Source organism: Mytilus galloprovincialis, chromosome 14 (genome assembly GCF_965363235.1).
Source record: "Mytilus galloprovincialis chromosome 14, xbMytGall1.hap1.1, whole genome shotgun sequence".
In the NCBI taxonomy this organism is placed as follows: domain Eukaryota; kingdom Metazoa; phylum Mollusca; class Bivalvia; order Mytilida; family Mytilidae; genus Mytilus; species Mytilus galloprovincialis.
The window spans coordinates 39,783,748-39,803,433 of NC_134851.1; the positions used below are offsets into that span (position 1 = coordinate 39,783,748).

A 19,686-nucleotide genomic window follows, 5' to 3' on the forward strand; every position below is an offset into this window, starting at 1 on the left:
TGTAAAAGCAATGGACCAATGATGTATATTACTAGCTTCATCTTTTGACTTAGTCAGATTTTAAGGGATTGAGGCACCAGCATGATTGGCAGTTATTGTATGATTTGACTGTATTGGCCATTATGAAAGATTCTGACATGGAATCCAGAAATTTAGTTCACAATTTCTCTTCAGTTTGTTCCAAGAGTCATTCCTGATCAACAAAAGTTGGATTCTATTTTTTTTAAACAAGGAATCACAGCAGAAATTAATTTGCAATGATTATTTCACTGCATAATCATTATCCTTATAAAACGTCTAAGTCGATATTTGGAAATCATTTCTATCAAGTTGGAAATGTATAAAATCCTTTTTGAAACGATTATAATGACTGAAAGGAGGTTGTAAACAAAGCAACAATAGATCACTTTTACTACTTTCGGTTTTTAAATGAAACGAAAACGGGAAGTGACACGTGGATAATAAATTCAAAACGAGTCCGGATTCATCATGAAATTATCATTTTTCGATTTAAATTTCTTTAGTAAAGAGATATATATTTGTCTCTCTCGTTTAATTGATTCTAAATGATTTCGTATTTTACGTTTACTTTTTTTATGTCTATAAATAGTCAAAGGAATACGTTCACGCATGCGTAGAACACAACACAGGAAGCACCTGTTTAACATTTCTCTAGGGCGTGTTTTTTTGTTCTTCGGTAGTGAGCCAGAAGAGGTCCATTTCTATTTTTTTGCATTGGGAAGATCTTCTGGCTCTCTTCCACCTCTTCTTTTTAAATAGGTGGTTTAGACAGCAGAAGCACAAAACAAACATGGCGTCGTTTAGTCTAAATGACATTCATAAATTAATGAATGAAGATATACTAGAATGTGAGCTTTGTTATAAACGTTTTAATGGTATGACAGCCTTTGTAGGACATATCTGTAGGACGATAAGCTGGATGAATATAAGAACTACACGGACAGTAACAGTTAAGGGACAACTATTTGAAATTCTAGAGACGGAATTTTGATTCTTCTTTAGGTACAGAAAACCATCAACATTTTGAAGATTACTTTCCGGCGTATGCTTGATTGATGTTGCTAGTTCATTTCAATTTTTCTTTTATTTATTAAACTTTACAATTTTATTGAACTTTTAATTTTTTACATTTTTTTTATTATATTTTCATAAGTGATTAACGCTAATTTCAATACTCATGATTGGGCTAGTAGTCAGTTTAAATCAATAGATGAGGAATGAAAAAGGAAAGAGGACATCATTATTCATTTTAATTTGTCGCTAATCATGCCTATTTTTGTTTTGCTTTTACCAGGCAACCAATATGGCAGAAGTTGATCATATAAAAACGAAGATGTGGTATGATTGCCAATGAGACAACTCTTCACAAGAGACCAAATAATACAAAAATTAACAGCCATAGGTCACCTGACCATACGGCTTTTAACAATAAGCAAAGCCAATACAACATAGTGAGCTATAAAAGCCCCCGAAATCACAAATGTAAAACAATTCAAAGGAGAAAACTAACGGCCTAATTAATGTATAAAATAAAGTGAACAAAAAACAAAGAAGTAACACAGCAACAAACAGCAACCACCGAGTTCCTGTCCCAAGTCAGTAGCCTGTAAGTCACTGACTTACAGGCTACTGACTTGGGACAGGCACATACATACAGAATGTGGCGGGATTAAACATAGTAGCGGGATCGCAACCATTTCGTAACCAGGGACAGTGATTTAACAGTACAACAACTAGTTTGTGAGAGCTCGATCCTCCTCGAAGCTAAAACAGTAGTGTAGAAGTACAATATAAGAACAACCTCTGCAAATCAGTTGCAATTTGATTAACTGAAAAGGTCGGTACGAGATACTCAAAAGAAACTGGCCAACTAACATAAGACCATAGACTCAAAACATCAAACTAAGAGTATTTGCAATTACTGGAAGTTTGTTCAAAGCTTGTTGCAACTAGTTCTAAAATAAATCTTGTTCTCCAAGACTGAAGTATCAATCAGTACACAACCAACTGATAAAATTTATTAAAAAGAAAAGTATAGGAAACGTCTGGTTTACGTTGCATACTAACATATGCCATTGGATCGATATATAATGAAAGCATTTGAAAAGTGGTAGTCCGAAGGTTTTGACCATCGAAATAATAGTTAGGACCGGATAAGATTTTCTTCAAGGATCGGTACCACCAGAAAAAAATGATTTTGAGAACTTTCTGAAAGCTTTGCTTTATACAAAAATAATCCAGTTCGGTTACTTTAAAAAATAAATAGATAGACTAAGATGTCCTTTTTGTAAATTGATCCGAGTCATTTTCAAGACAGATATTAACGAATTCTTGTGCAGGATAAGATTATTCTTAAAAATCAAATAGTGGGGGATAAGCCTGATTTGTTTAGCAACATTGAATTGAAGAAAAGCATAAAGAAAATTGTAACGAACAGAGTACAATTTTACAGTCCTTCTACTCTACATGGTCTACTGGACGTATCTTAATTTTCTAAAAAAAAATCGTAAACTTAATTCAATTCATCCAACATATCAAGAACCTGCTGTATTCGACAGCAATTTAATTTTTTATTTTATTGATATTCCGTAGAATATCTCCAGAAGAGGTCCAGATTCATTTTTTTGAACTCTTCACCAGAAGACATTCTGGTGATGTACAGAAGAGACCAATAAAACACGCCCCTAGTCTCGATTACCCAGACGCATATTTAAATATAGCGTCTGGGGTGATTAACCGGACTGGTCAAAAATTTATAGGGGGCGTAACAAATAATTAAATATAGAACATATCTATAAATAGCACTTCCGTTATCCCCAATATAATTTAAAAAAAAAAAACAACAGTAAACAGTGTAGTAGTAAATGTATATGACATTCTTGTAGCGCACTCTATGTTGGCCAACTTGCTGATGGGAAATTTTAAAAAACAATTTCACACGTATTTCTGTTCTCAGAGTTCCGTTGTCTGAAACTGAGTGATGTATAAACTAGAGTCAAAAGTAAGCTTTAATTGGCCGTGTACTTTATATTCAGATTTCGGATATTTTTTTCGTTGATCAAAAGTACTTTATATAAGTTTCTCTCTTTTTTTTTGTCATGGTTTTTATCCAAGACTTGATCATTAACTACTTCTCTAGTTATCGGCCGGTTGTGTCACCCGTGCGTGATTCCCCCATTACCTGGGTACCCCAAACGGCGGTACCCAAACGCCTGCCTCGTTTTATTCTGAGGCCTAGTTACGGCCCTGTGTAAATATTATAGCACTCGTCATAGGCGGATCCTCCATACACCCCATTTTTTTCGTAGGAAAAATGTGGTTGATTATGTAGGGAAACTCTGTAGCATGAGTGACCGTAGTTCCCCTCCCTAATAACAGGTTCTGAACCAGCCACGTGTATAGAGGATACCACGCTCTCTGCACGCTTAAGTAGGTGTCCGTAGGTGGACCGTTATACGGCTTAAATCTATATTTCTGCTTCTATACAATATTTTTTAGTGAGTCATAATTTCTCCAACCTGTATCCCAAACAGGCTATAAATTAGGACGTCCTTTTTATAATTATTGTTAATTTCTATTCGTCCTGAACATTACTATTATTTACCACAAGACGATGAAAAAGCAACCCAAGATCAAATTATTCTTATATTATTGCACACCTGTCCACTTTATTCTCTTATCTTCATACTATAAAATACCACTATTTTCTATTCTTTGTATTGTATCACATCGTCCTAAACATGCATGAAATGTTTGTCACTGGACGTTAATCAACCAACCATCAGTATATTGTGTCACCGTTAGTCTCTATTCTTTAAATTTTTTATCCAATTTTCCTTGTTTTGTCTCATTATTCTCATTTCTATAAATTCCTGTAATAATTTATGCCGTCTTATTTTTTTTATATATCTGATGCACTTACCTTACAAAAAAGCACACATCAAATTACGTCTATGTAAAGAAAAACATCTCATACAAATACTAAGATTGCATATGTAGAAAAGTTCCTTAACAAGTATAACTGGCAGTTTAGCGAGATCACACAATGAGCCAACTCAATTTTCATTTACAAAATTAACTGATCTTAAAACTGCAAACGACAGAAGTCTGAATGTTTCTTAGCTGTTACACCAATAATCGCCTAATCCTTTTGGGAAGAAAATTTTTAGGAACCAACCTTTACACAAAACCACTTTGACAATGTAGCCCGTGTCCATGGAGAAAGATAGAAACTAACCGTCAGTCATGAAACTCAATACTCTTTGAATGCATGTTTGAATCATGCACTTGGAAAAGATGGAATGGGATTTATCCCATACTGCATAGTAACTTGTGAAAAACATAAAAACTCAAAAGAGTATTTTAATTCTCCAACTCTTATAAATTCCATCATGTATTAGCATGCAATAAAGGACAGCTTTGCAAGAACAATAACTTCTCCTGTGAACCTTTATTATAAAAGTAAGGAAATTGGTATGATTGCTACATGTTGTAACGAGGCAACAACACAGCAGAGTTCAAATGACATGGATATTATACGCAAATGTGATCACTGCATGGCCTTCAATATTAAGAAACTTCCTACCATATACAATGTAGTCAACTATAAGATGGCCCGACATGAAAATGAGATGCAATTCAACAATAAAAACTAACTGTTTAATTGTTCATACGTTTTTTAGTTTGTTAATACAAATCTAATTTCCCTAACATATCTGATAACAATGTGTTTCTTGATATTTGTTTCATTTAATCAATATACGTCTGTGTATTTTTTTCTCTCGCTTTGTGGCGGCTGTCAAAATAATCCCAACATTTTTGGTTCTGTGATCTATTTATACTGATTGATGCATCAGTAATTAAAAAAAAATCTTTCAGTTTGAATCTTGTTCTAATAAAATTGAAGCATGTTTATGATACAATCAAAATCCTTAATATTACATTTTTGTTTTAATTCGTCACATTTTACACATAAAATCTGTGTCCATAAATCATTTTTGGTTTGTCTACAAAAGAAAGTAAATATTAAAATCATATCAATTTTTAGTCACCAGCATAGCATATATATGAAAAACAAATTGTTTAAAAAACCCATCATAGAAATATATTTTATAAATTATTGTCCTGTTGCAAGTTAAATCCCACTTCTGACAGGGTGCAAGATTATCTTGCTTTGTTGAAGACCCGACCCATTGGTGGCATTGGGCTGTTTACTGTTGTTTGGTCGGGTTACCCAGTGTCTCTTTGACACATTCCCTGTTTGTATTCTCTATCCAAACCATGCATGGATGTTTCTCGTTGTTGAAGGCTGCTCACATCCAATTCATTTGAACTTGGGTGGATAGTTCTCATTGGTATTCATACCACATCTCTTAATTTGTGAAATGTTGAGCTTTTGGCAATTTTATCTTCACTTTTTGTTTTAGTCTAGATGATAATCTCTTAATCATGATGATGTCTACATTTGGTAATTTATGTCATTCCGTTCACTGGTTGCTGTCGCAGTCATTGACACCTCTTTTCATTGATGCTGAAAATATTGTTCCACTGTCTTTTGTTTTGCAGAAAATCGAATGTATAAATCATTTTGACCTTTTAGTGTACTATGTAAAAAATGGCATCTTCTTTGAATGTGTACAACATTGTGTATCTCTCCACCTCCCCCCCCCCCCCCCCCCCCCTTTTTTTTTTTTACACATATCAAGATGCAGGCTCCCTTATTTAGATATATACAACAAACTTATCTTGGATGAAGGTGCTATGTCGGCGTAATAGAAGTTTTACATCAAGTATTTCAGTGGCGGATCCAGGGGGGGGGGGGGTTCCGGGGGTGCGCACCCCCTTTATTTTTGCCGATCAATGCATTTGTATCGGGACATATGTTTTGCACCCCCCTTTGCCCTGGGTTAGCACCCCCCTTTCGAAAATTCCTGCATCCGCCCCTGTATTTATAAAGTTAACGATACTACACATCAACCCAAAATGTATTTATAACGTATACGTACGACTGTTCGAGTTGTCCCAGTCAACTTAATTGTATAATTATAAACTCGTTATCGTTGCACGGACATGCATGAAAGAATATAACTACTCGGTGTATCAGGTTGCATATGCAATTTATGTTACAGTGTGTGTTGTTATGACATCTTTATGATCTTACCAAGGTTGGATGTGCTGGTTTTTCCTTCGCGTCCATGCCCATGTAAGCCATGCTGTATGGTGTTTTCCATGAATTGTATGTCGTCACAAAAATATATAAATAGCTTTAAACAACAATCGGTTCACTCGGGCTTTTCAATAATATTATCGTAATGTCATTTCTTCCGAAGTCAATAACCAACTTCTTGGTTATTCGTCTTGGACATTATCTTTGACAACAGGCTAAAAAAGCCGATACTATTCCGAAGGTCATAAATTACCATTTTTATATCACTTGTCATCCAGACGCTCTACTTTGAAAAATAAAGCGGCTGGATGATCGAGACTAACATTTCTCGTGAACTTTTGGAATAAACACATTAAAGTTCTTTATTTTAAATGGAAATTGTCGAAAGTTTTTGATGAAAATTTGAATCAAATATGACGAAAATTATTCTGGATCACATTCGCAATTATATTAACTGTATAGTCTCTTGGATTGAATTTTTAGACATCCGTATTTTCCGGAAATAATCTAGACTTGTCCGTATTTTCACTACTGCTTACTATCTCTTCCTCGCCTGTCTATTACAAATGGATGCCACGACAAAACTGCATCTGTGGATATTGTGACAAATCACCGTCAAGTACGTTTCAAATCAATTATAAACTGTTAAATATATATACCGTTAATTCCGTTAACTTGAATTCAACGTATATTCAACAAATACGAACTGTAATTGTTATTTCTATGAATTGAACTGCAAATTCTACTTTCGTTTTTGACTTGATATTCATGTTGCTTTGAACATTCATATATTTCTTTCGTGCATATTGTAAAATATTGTATTTTTATTTCTTTCAGTTTACCAAACAATACACGCTCTGTAAAACTCCTGTATCATTTCTGGTGGAATTATAATCTACAATCTTCACCCACAAGTTGTCATTCTTTATAATTTGCCGAGATTGCGATACAGTCCCTTGGTTATACTAGCTGAGTCAGGCTCAGCATAGTAAATTGACGACAACCTGTCTTTACATATCCAGACAAGGAACGACAACGTAGCAACGTACATACGTACATACCTTTACACTGACAGTGTAAACTCTTGTGTGAACTCGACAGCAACCTAACAAAGTTGAGTCAATATGGATCCCAGTCATGTTGAACAACAAGAAGAGATTCAGCCCCAGGAAGGAGATGTCCTTGAACTATTAGAAAATCCGTCTAATACATCACAGTCAGATGAAACTCCCGAGGCTAGGCGAGTACGTGACCTCACGGAAAAAGGACAAGGAGCTTTCACTGAAAAACGTGACAAGTTCTGTCAGGAACTAGAGGCTTTCTGGGCAGACATTGAATCCCAGTTATTGGAAGTAACAACGCCTCCTAACGATCTCCAGCAACTCCTAACAGTCCAGGACAAACTTGTTAAAGCCTGTAATAATTATCGTAGGCTCACAGATGAATACCTAGACTTTCTGAAAAGGACCCGAACATTGGAGAGTCAAAAAGAAATTGATGCATGTAAACTCTCTTTGGATTTACGTCTGTCCAAAGTGGAGCTAGTTATGGAAAAACTACACGAGCATCGCCTCGCTCTTACAAAGGCTAAATCTACAAAAACAAAGACATCTAGAGGCAAGAAATCCTCACACAGTGGGAGCTCCCACGTCTCTGACATTTCAAGTCTTGCACGGAAGAAGCGTGCTAAAGCAGAGGCTGCCAGAACTCAGATAGCCTTTGCTGAAAAACAGGCCTTGCTCCTAAAGCAGGAGGCAATGATAGAAGAACAGACTCTTTTCAAGCAAAATGAAATAAAGGCCGAGGCAGAACAAGAAGCCATCAGAGCAGAACAAGAAGCCATCAGAGCAGATCAAGAAGCCACAAGCAGAAAAGCCGAGGCGGAGCAAGAGGCTATACGTAGAAATGCTGAGGCTGCACACCAGAGAGCTGAAATGAAACGCGAGGCCATACGCAGGAAAACTTTAATGGAACAGGAGGCTGCACGTGCAACACGGGAAAAGGCCGAAATTAAAGCTGCTATGAACATTCTAGAAGCACAAAGAGAAGCTGCAGCCGCAGAAGCCGAGGCTCGTGTCCTAGAATACGACGGCAGCCAAGCATTTAGCGATCTTCCTGATGAAAAGGAAGACCCGCTCCAGCGTGTGCAAGATTTCGTCAATAAACTTCCTGTATCAACTGTTGTAAAGGAAGTAACAGGACCTCAAAAGAAAAAACAAATTCCTGTTAAGATCGAGCTGAGTCACGAAGCACCAGCGTTCGTGCCATCCGTGGCACTGAACTTACTGTCACAGACATCTGCTGTCTTGCCTTCCGATACTAAGTCACCGGAAGTTACCTCTATCCCAGATCTGGGATTAGTAACCGGCATACAAAAACTAGGCTTTTCAGATGAGATCCCTGCTGAACACCAAAAACAGGGTGTTAAAGAAGCGATCCCTGTCTTACGCACAAAACAAGACGTTATAGAAGAGATCCCTGTTTCACACCAAAAACAAGGCGTAATAGAAGAGATCCCTGTTGCACACCAGCAACAAATCAACCCAACATCGGAGATTACTAGATTTCTCTTGCGCAAGGACCTGCTTTTCTCCCGATTAACAAGCTTTAACGATCGGGCAGAATCCTTCCATACATGGAAAGCAAGCTTTAAAAACGTGACAGACGAGTTACAAGTATCTGACTCGGAACAGATTGATTTATTGATCAAGTGGCTCGGTCCTGAGTCTGCTAAACATGCCATAAGTATAAGAGCGTCGAACGCCAATAATCCTACAATAGGTATACAAAGATTATGGAAGAGGCTTGACGAGCGGTATGGTGCTCCAGAAATGTTGGAAGCCTCTCTCAGGAGTAAACTTGACAAATTCCCAACCTTGACGAATAAGGACAACGCACGTCTTTATGAACTGTCTGACATTCTATCAGAAATAGAATACCACAAGGAAAATCCCAAGCTGGGATGTCTGCTAGCTTATTTTGATTCACCGACCGGAATAAACCCTGTCATTGAAAAACTACCATATGGACTTCAGGAAAAGTGGATTACAAGGGCGTCTAGATACAAATCTAATCACGGCGTTGCCTTTCCTCCTTTTACAGAGTTATCTGCATTCATCAGTGAAATCAGTAGAATTAAAAACGATCCTGGATTAATCTTTGGGTCAAAAGTCACACCAAATACAAAAGGTGCTGCGCCAAGGTTCACGTCTTACCCCAAGACTAAAGTTGGTACTCATAAAACAGCGGTTGAGCAACAATCCGGAGACGCCAGCAAACAAGGTCTTTGTATTCTGCACAATACAAAGCATTCCTTAAATGAATGTCGAGCGTTCCGAGCCAAATCAATAGAGGAACGCAAAGGTCTTTTGAAAGAAAACAATGTCTGTTACAAGTGTTGTGATTCTACCAAACACAGAAGCCGGGAATGCAACGCACGCATAAGTTGTAAAGAATGTGGAAGTAAACAACACACTACCGCACTTCACATCACTAGACCACAGCAACCTGCAAGTTCTCAGTCTAGCTCGCCTAAGCAAGCCTACGGCGGGGAGCCTTTAGAATCGGCTGAAACTAAGGCAACCTCAGTTAACTCTACCTGTACTGAGATCTGCAAAGATACATATAGCGGGAAATCTTGTGCTAAAATACTGCCTGTGAATGTTTATCACAAAGATAACCAGGACAAAGTTATTCGCATGTACGCCATCATTGATGACCAAAGCAACCGGTCACTAGCATCGCCCGAATTCTTTAATCTTTTCGACGTCAAAGATAAACCGGAGAACTATACTTTATCAACATGCTCCGGCAAAGTAGTCACCTCCGGGAAAAGAGGAAGAGGTTTCATCATGGAATCAATCAACTGTAATGACAAGTTTGACCTTCCTGTACTGATTGAATGTGATCATATTCCAAATAATAGGGACGAAATTCCTACTCCGGAAGTCACAATGCATCACCCTCATCTAAAAGAACTCAGAGGAAGCATTCCACCATTAGACGAAAATTGCCAAATTCTTCTCCTAATTGGCAGAGACCTTATAGAGGCACACCACGTCCTTGACCAGCGCATAGGACCACCAAGAACTCCATATGCACAACAATTGAAACTTGGTTGGGTAGTGATAGGAGAAACCTGCATTAACAAGCAGCACGTACCCTTTGAATTAAATGTTAAAATAACCAACATTTTACCTACAGGACAACCTTCAACCTTTCAACCATGCACAAGCAAGTTTGACATCCGGGAAAATTACACAGACCCTGTAACGAAAGATTTACAATCGCCACTCTTTGAAAAAACAAAGGACGATGATAAGCCTGGACAGTCATATGAGGACAAAATGTTCATGAAGCAGATGGACAACGAATTTGTGAGAGACTCGGAAGGAAGTTGGGTAGCACCGTTACCGTTCCGAGTGCCAAGACAGCCATTGCCAAGCAACAGACCACAGGCTCTTCACCGTGCTAACATGTTAGACGCCAGTCTGAATAGAAACCCAGTGAAGCGGGAACATTTTCTTACATTTATGAGTAAAATCTTAGATAATAATCATGCAGAGCTCGCTCCACCATTGCACGAACATGAGGAGTGCTGGTATTTGCCATTGTTTGGTGTTTATCATCCGAAGAAACCCGATCAGATAAGAGGTGTGTTTGATTCTTCCGCCAAATGTAACGGAGTTTCACTTAACAGCGTCCTGCTTACAGGTCCAGACTTGACCAATGATCTCTTGGGAGTATTGCTGCGTTTCAGGAAAGAAATGGTCGCAGTTACTGCAGACGTTCAACATATGTTTCACTGCTTTGTTGTCAGAAAAGACCACCGAAATAATCTGAGATTTTTATGGCATAAAGACAATGACCTACAGAAGAACCTTGTCGAATACCGCATGAGAGTTCATGTTTTCGGAAATAGTCCGTCACCTGCCGTTGCTACGCTTGGACTCAGAAAAGCAGCGCAAGCATCAGAACAAGAGTTTGGCAGTCACGTGACTAGCTTTGTTACAAGAGACTTCTATGTCGACGACGGTCTAACGTCATGTCCTACTAAAGAGGAAGCTGTTAAGCTCATGAAGGACACACAGCAAGCACTAGCAAAATATGGAAACTTACGCCTTCACAAGTTTGCCTCTAATTGTGCGGAAGTTATGTCTGCATTTCATGTCAGTGATTTGGCTTCAAATCTTAAAGATCTAGACTTAGAATGCGACAGCAAACCCCTACAACGTAGTCTTGGTCTCAGCTGGGACGTAAACACTGATAACTTCTTATTTCAATTATCATCAGAAAACAAACCGATCACTCGGAGAGGAATTTTATCAACGATAAACAGTCTCTACGATCCTCTAGGATTTTTGGCTCCGGTGATTATACAAGGGAAACTCCTATTACGGAAAATAGTATCAGAAACCGTCGATTGGGACCAACCTCTCTCTGATGAGACAGCAGATGAGTGGAAATCTTGGAGAGACACTCTAATTGCTATCGAAACATTGCGCATTCCACGTACTTACGTGCCGTATCTCAGCAAAACCGCCACAAAGGAGTTACATGTATTCTCTGATGCATCAGAAAAAGCCATAGCAGCTGTTGCATATCTACGCACCACCGACAGTAGTGGCGAACTAAACACAGGTTTCATTCTTGGGAAAGCTAAAGTTGCACCAACAAGTGGTCATACTATTCCACGCCTTGAACTATCTGCTGCAGTATTAGCAGTCGAGATAACACAGACCATCATGGATAATTTAGATTTACATATAGACACCGTAAAATTCTACACAGACAGTAAAGTAGTCCTAGGCTACATCAGTAACGAGACAAGAAGGTTCTTTATCTATGTCGCCAATCGAGTAGAGAAAATAAGGAAATTTAGCTCTCCAAGTCAATGGAATTATGTACCAACTAACCGTAATCCCGCAGACTCGGGAACAAGGTCCGTACCAGCCCATGAAATTCACAGCAGTGAATGGTTATTGGGACCAAAACAACTTCTTTCCTCAGAACAGAAGAATTCTGAGGACATATACCAACTTATAGATCCAGAAGAAGATGGAGAAATCCGTGCTACTGTTAACGTTGCAAAAACATTTTCCACACCTGGGCATAAAGGTATCGGAACTGATAGATTTAATCGATTCTCCAACTGGACAGGACTTGTCCGAGCGATAGCCTTCTTGGAACGTTTTTCCCGTTTACACGGGTCAAAACAGGCATCATCAGTAACTACTCTGGATAGTTTTTCGAACGCCGAAAATTTCATCTTAATATCTGCACAACATGAAATTTATGGAGATGAAATAGATTGTATAAAACGTCAGACACAAATTAATAAGCGGAGCCCGATAGCTAACCTCAATCCGTTTTTGGACGAACGAGGACTATTACGAGTAGGAGGCCGTATTGCCAAATCTGACTTAGACCTCCGTGAAAAGAAACCATTGATCGTCCCTGGACGCCATCATATAGCGACATTATTAGTTCGACACTACCACAACAAGATAAAACATCAAGGTCGCCATTTCACAGATGGAGCGATTCGATCCGCAGGATATTGGATCGTAGGAGCAAAACGCTTGATCTCATCTATTATTCACAAATGTGTGACATGCCGCAAACTCAGAGGAAAAACCGAGTATCAAATCATGTCTGATTTGCCAGAGGACCGTCTTGAACCTTCACCTCCGTTTACTAACGTTGGAATAGACACCTTTGGACCCTGGACAATTGTTTCACGTAAAACACGTGGTGGATACGCCAACTCAAAACGTTGGGCAATTTTATTCACATGCTTAGTGACAAGAGCTATTCACATCGAATTAATCGAGGAAATGAGTTCTTCAGCCTTCATAAACGCTGTCAGGAGATTCGCCGCTATAAGAGGCCAAGTTAAGATTTTCCGATCTGACCGTGGAACGAACTTTATCGGCGCAATCGACGATTTAAAGATTGACTCAATCAACGTTGAAGATGGACCCTTCAAGAACTTTCTGTACAATTCTGGTACAACTTGGATCTTCAATCCGCCGCATTCGTCCCACATGGGTGGAGCCTGGGAAAGAATGATTGGTATCACCAGGAGAATTCTTGATTCTATGCTTCTTAACGCAGCCGGAAGAAGCCTAACACATGACGTGCTCAACACACTAATGGCAGAAGTTTCAGCAATAGTGAACTCTAGACCTCTGGTACCGGTATCAACAGATCCAGAGAATCCGTTGATATTAACTCCGGCTATGTTATTGACACAGAAAACCGACTACATATTCACCTCCGATCATCTTGGAGAATTCGATAAACGAGATCTATGTCTTGCCGAATGGAGACGAGTACAGGCTCTTGCCAGTGTTTTCTGGTCCCGTTGGAGGAAGGAATACCTGCCGTTACTACAACAACGACGAAAATGGACCGAAGATCGCCGTGATCTCATCGAAGGAGACGTCATTCTTCTAAAGGACAAAAACATTTGCCGTACCCAATGGCCCGTTGGAATTATAGTGAACTCATTTAAAAGTTCAGACGAACATGTCCGAAAAGCAGAAGTGCGAGTAATCGTTAATGGAAAAGCCGCAATCTACACACGCCCTATCGTGGACATGATTCTTCTCATAGAGAACAACCCTGCGTAACTATATGTATATCTTTTGGATTTATATAGTGACATTCATATGTGTTATATCTTATGGTATATTTTGGATTTATATAGTGACATTCATATGTGTTATATCTTATGGTATATTTTGGATTTATATAGTGACATTCATATGTGTTATATCTTATGGAATAGTGATATCAGGTAGATTTCAGACGGGGAGTATTCTGGATCACATTCGCAATTATATTAACTGTATAGTCTCTTGGATTGAATTTTTAGACATCCGTATTTTCCGGAAATAATCTAGACTTGTCCGTATTTTCACTACTGCTTACTATCTCTTCCTCGCCTGTCTATTACAAATGGATGCCACGACAAAACTGCATCTGTGGATATTGTGACAAATCACCGTCAAGTACGTTTCAAATCAATTATAAACTGTTAAATATATATACCGTTAATTCCGTTAACTTGAATTCAACGTATATTCAACAAATACGAACTGTAATTGTTATTTCTATGAATTGAACTGCAAATTCTACTTTCGTTTTTGACTTGATATTCATGTTGCTTTGAACATTCATATATTTCTTTCGTGCATATTGTAAAATATTGTATTTTTATTTCTTTCAGTTTACCAAACAATACACGCTCTGTAAAACTCCTGTATCATTTCTGGTGGAATTATAATCTACAATCTTCACCCACAAGTTGTCATTCTTTATAATTTGCCGAGATTGCGATACAGTCCCTTGGTTATACTAGCTGAGTCAGGCTCAGCATAAAAATGCCTTCGAATGACGAATCTATGACAAACTAACTTCAGATTGTGATCGTTTGGGAAATATTGAAATTCAAATGCGAACTGTCCGGGTTGTTACATTTTTGATTAAATGACAAAATTATATTCCTGGTTGTTTAAATGCCGACTGACTGATTTTCCTGGGGAAATAATTATGATGGTTATTCAATTATGGGGTTAATCAATAAATTACGGATAAGTGATCCATCTGATGGTGATAAGCGGATTAGTTGTAATCACAACTTGTAACACCTGTTGAAAATGTTAATTACCTGGAGGTCATAAACTTGTCTAAAACATGAAGACAGGTAGATTTATAGTTTTTATTGCGAATTTTTTTTTACACATTCAAAATTAAAGTGACGAAATTGATTTGAAATACTTTCGTCAATGAGAAAACCCTTTCGTAAAATACGAAAGTGACGAGCGCTAGCAAAATCACTGTGTCTATGTTGATCCAACAGTCCTACTGCGCTTGCCTATGTCTGCTGTGGAGGTATAGTATAAGAGGCGATGATGTGCCTTGAGGTGCCTTGATGGGGTTGTAAGGACTGATGACATAATATCCCTGTTTATGACAGCTCCAACTAGTTCCCCTTTGTACTTAGTTGGTGTAAGTAGTTGACCAACTATCGTGTCTCTACTAAGCTTTGGTCTGAGTGTTGTGGTCCACGGCACACTCTCCTCTGTGATTTGTTATTGTTCTGCAGCGGGTACAGCGGCTGTTTCTGTGGCCATCCACTGGGCCTAACAGATAGCATTGCATTTCCTGGTAGATAGTGGCTTGTTTTTGCTCTTAAGGGCTGGCTCAGGTTTCCTAGATGTGGTATCTGGTTTCTTAACCTTCATCCAAGTATATATTTTAGCTTAACTGATAGACCTGGTCAAAGCTGGCGGTAAATTTCCAATCCAGCTCTAACATCATTAGGCATGTTAGGTAGTTCAATAATGTCTGTCAGCAATGTCAACAATGTTAAATTCTATTCTAAGTTCAACTCACAAAACTCACAAATATAAAAATAATATGGTATTGTGCTACTTTAAATGGAAGAAGAGGAATATCAGTTGTAAATACAGGAGGGTGTAATGCCCTTTGCTGCCACAGGTCTTTGATTTTTTTTGTCCCCAATAACAACATGAACAAGCATATGTTATTTTTCTCTAATAACATTAACCCTTTAGAGTTATATCCTTGACTGTTTAACGTGATTCGTCATAATTAGTGGACTTTTTTTTATCATCTAAAAGAAAGTGTACATTTTATCATCATGCACCAAAAAATTACTGTAATGTCATTTGTCAAGAATTTTACTGTCATGACTGTTATTCGTCATGAAGGTTCCCCCATTATGACCCTTATTCAGTGAGGAACCTAAGACTGTATATATATAAAATTGAGAATGGAAATGGGGAATGTGTCAAAGAGACAACAACCCGACCAAATAAAAAACAACAGCAGAGGGTCAGGTGCAACAGGTCTTCAATGTAGCGAGAAATTCCTGCACCCGGAGGCGTCCTTCAGCTGGCCCCTAAACAAATATATACTAGTCCAGTGATAATGAACGCCATACTAATTTCCAAATTGTACACAAGAAACTAAAATTAAAATAATACAAGACTAACAAAGGCCAGAGTCTCCTGACTTGGGACAGGCGCAAAAATGCGGCGGGATTAAACATGTTTGTGAGATCTCAACCCTCCCCCTATACCTCTAACCAATGTAGAAAAGTAAACGCATAACAATACGCACATTAAAATTCAGTTCAAGAGAAGTCCGAGTCTGATGTCAGAAGATGTAACCAAAGAAAATAAACAAAATGACAATAATACATAAATAACAACAGACTACTAGCAGTTAACTGACATGCCAGCTCCAGACTTCAATTAAACTGACTGAAAGATTATGATTTCATCATATGAACATCAGGCACAATCCTTCCCGTTAGGGGTTTAGTATCATACCATCATAACATATATGAGAAGAACATAACCCGTGTCATGCCAACAACTGTTTTTAGAATAAATGTGTTTAGTTCCGATGCAAAGACCTTATCAGTGACTCAATATTAACGCCAAAATATGCAATCTTTAACGACTTGATAACAGTATCGTAATTATATCCCTTCTTAATAAGTCTATTTAAAGGTTTTGTAAGTTTCTGAGGTGAATACTGACACCTTTGTGCTTTATAAAGAATATTTCCATAAAAAATTGGATGTGAAATACCTGAACGTATAAGAAGTCTGCATGTTGAGCTATATTTACGAATGATGTCTTTATACCGATGATAAAATTTAGTAAATGTTTTGACTAGTTTGTGATATCGAAAACCCTGGTGTAATAATTTTTCAGTAATACATAAATTTCTCTCGTTAAAATCTAAAACATTGTTACATACACGAGCGAATCGTACAAGTTGAGATATATTAACACCGTAAGATGGTGACAAGGGAACGTCACCATCTAAAAACGGATAATTAACGATAGGAAATGAAAAATCATCCCTTTTATCATAAATTTTAGTATTCAGCTTTCCATTAGTGATATAGATATCAAGATCGAGAAAAGGGCAGTGGTCATTGTTAGTATTAGCTTTATTTAAAGTAAGTTCAACAATATACATACTGAAGTCGTCATTATTGAGAGCCAAAATATCTTACCAAGTGTGCTGGTAAGAAGAATAGACAATTTAGTAGTTGAACAATGGCTTGAAGACGAAATACATCTATATTTGTAAGGGGTTTTGTGTAGCTTCGGAAGCCAATACATAGTTGGGACTTTCATTGTATTTGGCTCTGCTTGTAAAGCGGTGGCTAAAAGTTTATGTTTGTTACAGATTTCGTTTTCTGAAAATGGAGTCAGTTCAACAGGAATGTTGGTGAATTGGTGATTTCCTTTTTCAGAACCTCAATGTAAAATTTACGTCATACAATAATAATATTATTAGCAGCTTTATGGGCCAGGACAAAAACAAATTCCTTGGCTAGTTCTTTTAGTTTATGTTTGATACGAGAAATAGGTTTATTGTGGTTATTGTTAATAGTAAAATGTTCTTTAAAATGTTGAATACGTATATCAACTATCTTCATTACTGAATTAAAAAAAGAGTCCAAAGATTTTTTGTCAGCTTTTTCCCGTTTTATCCATTTCATACTAAGTATGGAGTGAGTCGTGGATGATATTACGACACTCATTCCAATTAATAATTGACGGGGGACAGTAATTTAGGTTATATATATCACAAGAATATTATCACCATGATTATTTAACATTTTGCTAGAAACATGTTTAATTACAAAGAATTTGGTTGATTCATTTTACTTCATAAATTTTGTTCATGCAGAAATGGGAAAGGCACTTAATAAAGGTTAATGGATGTATAACAGCTGAATAGTACAGAGAAACAACACACAACAGTAAGTATTCTGAAGAATGTGTTAAACTTTTTCTTATTTGATGTTTTAACATGGTTAACTTCTAAACGTGAATGCACGAAAATGTGAGGAATACATTACTTATAACCCAGCAACAAAGTAAAGCCAGTGTATTCAAGGTTTTTGTCTTATGATTTTAGTTTTGCATAGTACAACATGACAACATAAGATCATGTGAGCTATTTACAAAATTGAAAAATCATGCAAAACAGCTAAACAAAGCATTATGCACATGTTAAAACCTATAATAGTCATGTACGTTGTACAAAACCAACAAGATAGTAATTAATTGGTCATAATCATGATCATGGTCTATGAAAGTTTAAATAGATTTAAAATGACAAGCACACTGTTTGGACTCCAACATACATGACATACAAGCAATTTTAAATTCATTAAATAACAAAATCTAAACATGCTAAAGACAACATTATAAATACTTAGGAATTTTATGATGATTATCATTTTTGTTCATTGCACATTTTGAGGCATTAATCATTTTTCCAGGATGGATATATACAAAATATCCTGGTTTCAGCATTTTCAGTATGCAGAGATTTTCAGTATGTCTTCAGCTGAGGCGATACTTTTTTCCATTATTATTGTCATTGCTTTAACACAATATTCCTATTATGTAATTATGATACTGACTCAATTTTATTTTAAACCAAACTAGTTTCAAAATGATCAAATAATATCCATTATACTTAAAATTGGTGACAACTTAAAAAGGCAGAATGTGCCTCTGGCCTTTGTTAGTCTTGTATTATTAGCTGACCTGGCCTAAAAGGCCATGTGAGCTTTTCTCATCACTTGGCGTCCGTCGTCGTCGTCGTCTGTCGTCGTTAACAATTTTTCAAACATCTTCTCCTCTGAAACTACTGAATGGATTTGAATGAAACTTAAAATGATTGTTCCTTAGATTATCCTGCACATATTGTGTGCTTCGATTTTTGATCCGTCAAAAAACATGGCCGCCGTTACTTAAAATAGAACATAGGGGTCAAATGCAGTTTTTGGCTTATATCTCAAAAACGGAAGCATTTAGAGCAAATCTGACATGGGGTAAAAATGTTCATTAGGTCAAGATCTATCAGCCCTGAAATTTTCAGATGAATCAAACAAACCATTGTTGGGTTGCTGCCACTTAATTGGTAATTTTAAGGAAATTTTGCAGTTTTTGGTCATTATCTTGAATATTATTATAGATGAAGATAAACTGTAAACAGCAAAAATGATCAACAAAGTAAGATCTACAAATAGGTTAATATGACCAAAATTGTCAATTGACCCCTTAAGGGGTAAATGTCCTTTAATGACAATTTTTCACAATTTGTTCATCATATTTGCTAACTTTAAAAAATCTTCTCCTCTGAAACTGCTGAATGGATTTGGATGAAACTTAGCATGATAGTTCCTTAGATTATCCTGCACAAAGTGTGTTCTTCGATTTTTGATCCGTCAAAAAACATGGCCGTCCTTACTTTAAATAGAACATAGGGGTCAAATGCAGTTTTTGGCTTATATCTCAAAAACGAAAGCATTTAGAGCAAATCTGACATGGGGTAAAAATGTCATTTTCTTTATTTATAAACAGTAAGTCATATATATTTGTAATATTGAAGAATTGTTAGCTGTACATGTTTGCCTGGCATGGTTCAAT

The 19,686-nt window shown here is 37.2% G+C and overlaps 1 long non-coding RNA gene across 1 annotated transcript; it reads left to right on the top strand.

Moving 5' to 3' along the window:
• Window positions 1–6,618: 6,618 nt before the first annotated feature.
• Window positions 6,619–14,490, top strand: LOC143059693 (uncharacterized). Its single transcript, XR_012973560.1, has 3 exons — window positions 6,619–6,806; window positions 7,025–14,202; window positions 14,421–14,490. It is a non-coding gene; the product is annotated as an uncharacterized LOC143059693 (long non-coding RNA).
• Window positions 14,491–19,686: the final 5,196 nt, after the last annotated feature.